This window comes from Crocuta crocuta, unplaced genomic scaffold, assembly GCF_008692635.1.
Source record: "Crocuta crocuta isolate KB4526 unplaced genomic scaffold, BGI_CrCroc_1.0 scaffold113, whole genome shotgun sequence".
NCBI lineage: Eukaryota > Metazoa > Chordata > Mammalia > Carnivora > Hyaenidae > Crocuta > Crocuta crocuta.
In genome coordinates, this window is record NW_027530368.1 from 4,363,462 (window position 1) to 4,369,028 (window position 5,567).

Here is a 5,567-nt window from a genome sequence, read left to right on the forward strand (position 1 = left end):
CCAGAGGGTCTCGGAGCTAACTTTCCAAGCACAATGACAGCCAATATGTATTGATTATTTATTGATTATTGATCCAGGCAGTCAGCTTAACACTCACATGTACTAACTCATTTAATTTTCATACCAGCCCTTAGAGAGAAGTACTGTCATTATGAAATGGGGAAACTGAGGCACAGATATGCTATGTAAGGCCTCCCAACCAGAAAGTGATATAGCTGGGATGCTAGCCCCCAAATTTGGACTCATATCTGTATGTGGTCTTGCTTGGGAAATGTTACTGTATTTACTCTGAGACCTATTACCAAAAGACAAAGCGGGATCCGCTCAGATTCTCTTCAATAGCTTTTCTAGTTATATCTTTGTCCACGCTGTCTGTTATGTATCAGGCACTGTGTGCAATTTTCATGTAACTTTCACCGCATTCTTACATGATAGGTATTCGCAGGCATATTATACCAGTGAGAACACCAAGGCAGAGAGATGCTAAGTAACCTGCTGAGATCTCTTGTAGTAACTGAAAGCGACAAGATTTAAAGTCAAGATCACATGGCTTCAAAGCCAAAGGGGGCTTTGGGGTGTGTTCAGAATCTTGGAAGGTTTTGTTAAAACTGAGAGACCAGAGCATATGCCGTCACTCCCTTTCCGCATGTCCAGATATTTAACAAAATATACACTTATGGTTCCGGATTTCGGTTGTCTTCTTCAGTTATGTATATGTTGAATCTCTTTTGTCTGCATCTCAAATCCCCAATTTTCTCTGTAATCCTTTTTAAGATTTTAGATGCGTAGATTCCAAGGTGGGAGTAAATGTTCTTGCATGAGGAGAACAGGAAGGAGCTGGGCAAATCCTGGAGGACCTTCATACCCTGGTGCAGGTTAGATGCCAAGTGACGGAGAGAAGGAGAGAAGGTTGGGTAGAAGTGTTCTAGACTGGCACCGAGTCAAAGGAAAAGTTTCGCAGACACTGGAGAGTCTCCTGTGTCCCGGAAGCAGGTTTGCCTTAGTGTCCCTGCTACAGTCATTCACTGGCTGACAAATGTGTAATGGATTTCAGGCACAAAAGTGGGCCCACCCTAGTCACAGTCCCCATAATCAGAGATCTGCAGGGTGCATTTTCATGGCAGCCATGCCTAATTTCCTCTGCATTTCTCAAAACATTTTATTGTGGCCTCACAACTGATTAGAATTCTAGATCCAAAATGATTTGTCCTTAGAACTTTGGAGGAATTGGATCCATTGGCTTCTAAAATCCAGCTGTTGATGAGAAGCATGATGACAACCTGACTTCCAATTTTCAAAGACTGTCCCTTTGCTTCCCCACTCTCTCTGTCTCGTCCTCTCCCTCCCCATCCCTGAGTCACCTTCCCCGCCCCTCTCTCCCCTTGAGGATATACCCTATCCTCAGAATGTAGAGGTTGGGTTTTTTTAATGTTTATTTATTTTTGAGAGAGAGAGATGGAGACACAGAATCTGAAGCAGGCTCTAGGCTCTGAGCTGTCAGCACAGAGCCCGATGCAAGCCTCGAAACCACAAACTGTGCAGTCATGACCTGAGCCGAAATCAAGAATCGGATGCTTAACCAAGTGAGCCACCAGGGCACCCCTGTAGAAGTTTGTCAAACATGTGCATGGCCGTCAATACTACTTGAACTTTTAAAATCTGAAAACTACATTACTTTTGAGTCCTAGGGAAGTAGATTATATTATTGTTTGATTGACTTTATCTGTTTTTTCTCTGGAACATCTATTAAGCAGATGATTGACTTTCTGGATTGATACTTTCAGGACTTTTAACTTTTCTCTCAGGTTTCCAGGTCTCTGCCTTATGTCCTGGGAAACTGCTTTGACTTTACTCTGAGGACATTAATTAGAGGGTTGTTTTTATGTTTCTTCTCTTCACTGAAATTACCTGTTTCTTTTGGAGTGATTTCGTTTGTCTAGTGTTGTTTCTACTCAGGTGTTTGTCTATTACCTGGTGATTGTCAATTTCTACTTAATAATAGGAGGGGCACCTGGGTGACTCAATCGGTTGAGCATCCTATTTCTGCTCAGCTCATGATCTCATAGTTCATGAGTTCGAGCCCCGCCTTGGGCTCTGGGGCTCTGTGCTGACAGCTCAGAGCCTGGAGCCTGCTTCAGATTCTGTGTCTCTCTCTTCTCTCTGCCCCTCTTCCCCTTGCGCTCTCTTTCAAAAATAAACAAATATTTAAAAATGTTTTAAAGTAATAATGGAAAACTGTGTTGTTTTCTGCAAAGCTGCTGTGGGCTTCCTTGCTTACACAGGAGTGTGGCTGTTTTTCTCTCTAGGTCTCTCCTAGGTGTGGGTTTGCAGACCCGAAGCTCTGTTGGTAGGGCTCCACGGTGGGCGCAACTGCTCTATTGGGTTAGCGTGTAGGTAGCCAGACCTAAGCTGCGGCTTCCCAAATGCATAAGGGGAGGGCTTTACTCACCAGTACTAGAACCCAACCTGGAGTCCTATTTGGCCCTCTGGGGTAAGTCCAATATCTTTAGAGAAGAGGCTTATAGTTTTGGGCCTGAAGGAAAATGCTAGGCTTCCTACAATTGACCTGTTGGAGAAAGAGCTGAAAAGTTGGCAGCCCTGTGATCTTAGTTCTCTGATGGGTTCAAGAAAAATTGTGATTACGTAATAGGTGAGGATAGGTGACGATTGTAGCTTTCTACATCCCCAGCAGAAACAGCCTCTCCACCGATTGCACTTTAAATTCATGCCTGCGTACCCTTTACTGCTGCTCGGCAATCCTGCTGTGCTCCCCACACTGTGGAAGCATTTTCTCCTTCTCCTAGATGACTATTTCAAACTTTTCCCTCTTGCCTCATGGAAAGTCAGCTGATGGCCTTGCTTCCCATTTCATTGGTAAATTAAAAAGAAACCTTCCACCACCTCTCACTGTGACACCTACCCACCTACCTGTGCCTACACTCTGCCTTCCCTCCTGTTACAAGGTGAGGAGCCCATGATCCCAGCAGAGAACCACACCCTCATCTGTTGACTAGGTCCCATCCTCTCTCATCTGCTGCCGGTGTCACCCCTGCATGGCCCCCTTCCTCCCTCCACATCAACTTCCCCTCTGTCTCAAACAACAATCTATGTGCCCTTCTAAACGTTTCCAGCTATACTATATAACAGGGCCTGTATTTGTGTATTTTACTTTCTCATAATGGTTATGTTGGACTTTATTGCCGTTATAAAAATGGAGGCAGGTCTAATAAGGTTCCTTGAACTTTTCAAATTCTCTCAAATCCTTTTCCTGTGGACTCGGTTAAGTTGGCATGCAAATTGCTGGAAATACTCCATGCTGCCAGCAGAGGGCACTCTCACAGTGCCCACACTTTCCAGGAAGTGTATTCTGGAGTCCAGGGGAGCTTTGGTCTGGGAAACATTTGCCTGGGGTTTCTGGTTATCATATTTCCCCAACAGGCACCTGTTTGGGCATTTCCTGGCACGTACCCATCTTAGCATATTTCTTTGTCGGTTGAGTTTGACTTGAAGAGAAGTTTCCGTAATTCATTACTTCACACCATCAGGTAAGTTCCAGTTTCCTTCCCTTGGAAACCAACCGAAGCCAAGTGATGAAAATAAACATAATCTTGAGTAACTCTACATGGATATTGCTGTTATACTAATAGGGTGTTAATCAGTAAAGAGTGCTTAACTTTTTTACTGCCAACCTAAACAAGCTGGCTTCGTGTTTGGCTGTGGGCCCTACAATTGCATCTCAAAGTGATTTGCAAACATTAATTAAACACTTCAGTGCACATCCAAGCAGTAGGTATCATCAAGTGCTTTTCCAAAATGTGAAAAACAAATGCCCTAAGCCAATCGATGACCTACCTAAGGTAAGCACCACACTGGGGTTAGACTTCCAATTCTGTGAGCAGTTCCAAGACTCTCTGTGCCCACTTCCCCAGAACTCTCTGGCAAGTCTTCACCTTTCAGCAAACGTGAACACTCTTCCTTTGCCAGAAACGACAGCACCAGAATGTTCAGGGGTGGTGCTGGTGTCTTATGCCCTGTGCACTTGTCCCTACTGATATACTATAACCTGGCCTCTCCCGGTCTCCTAGTTTCTGTTCTAGAAATGTGATCTTCAAGGGGGTGGCTCACAGCATTCAGTGCACAGACAGCCTAGACACTTCACAGTAACTACTACGCTGTAAGCACATTCCCCGCGGTTAGTTCATGTCCTTTGAAAACGGAGGCTTTGTCCTTTTGTCACAGGGGCACCCAGGTTCAGAACCACAGGGTTTGGTGACCCCAAACCTGGGAAGTGCTCCAGCTCTGGAGGAGTGAAGGGCTCCTTCCCTGGGTCTATTCTCAGAAAACAAATGGCGAGGCAAGGAGGCCCCCTATGCATTCCATGATGGTGAGCCCAAGGCAAACTATTTGTGTTCTATCCCATTGGGGGTGGAGGGAGGGCAGCGGCGCACAGGCAGGCTGAGCCAGTTTCACAGAGAAGAAGGTGGAAACACGTCCCATGCCCGGAGGCCAGACTGGCTGTCAGGAGTGAGCCTTGCAGAGTATCGGGCTCAGCACTTCCGTTTTGTACACCCTGGACACGTGCTGGAGCTGCAAACCTGGAGGCTGCAACACGCCCTGGGCTTTACCGTCTGGCTTCCAGAAGTGATGTCAGGCTGACCTGTCCAGCTGTTACAGGCATCTGAGAGCAGGCTAATCACGCCACTCTGCCGAGGTACTAGGATATACCCCAAAGAAGTTTCATACCAGATGAGTAGTAGGAACTCAGAATGAGCAACCCATGTGTAGCTTGCACCTGGCTCCTCCCCCAGGACGATCCTCTCCTTTTAGTTAACTAGGGAACGGGGAGTTTCGTGGCAATCCTGACCTCCAGCTGATACTCAACAAGGACGGCCTACCCGGGTAAGAGATTTTATCTGCACGGAGACCCAGGCAGCGTATAACACCTTTATTCCAGGAATGAGAGGTAAGTTCAGCATACAAAAAACAATCCATGTGGGGCACCTGGGTGGCTCAGTCAGTTAAGTTTAGGTCACGATCTCACAATTTGTGAGATCAAGCCCCAAGTCAGGCTCTGTGCTGACAGTGGAGCCTGCTTGGGATTCAGTCTCTCTCTCTGCCTGTCTGTCTGTCCCTCCCACCCCCCCAAAAGTAAATAAACTTAAAAAAAAACAAAAAACAAATAACAACCAGTGTAATACACCAGATTAATAGAATAAAGGGGGGAAGCCCCACATGATTATCTCAATAGATACAGGCAAGCATTTGACAAAATCCAACACTCTTTATGATAAAAACATTCGACAAACTAGGAATAGAGAGAAACTTCCTCTATCTGGTAAAGAGCGTCTATGAGAATTCCACAGCTAACAACATACTTCATGGAGAAAGACTGAAAGCTTTCCCACTAAAATCAGGAACAAGATAAGGATATCTGTTCTTCCCATTTCTAGTCAGCAGTGTACCAGAAGCCCCAGCAAGGGCGACGAGAGGAGAAAAAGCAATAAGATGCATCCAGGTTGGAAAGGAAGAAGTAAGACTATTTGCAGATGACGTGGCTGTGACCTTGA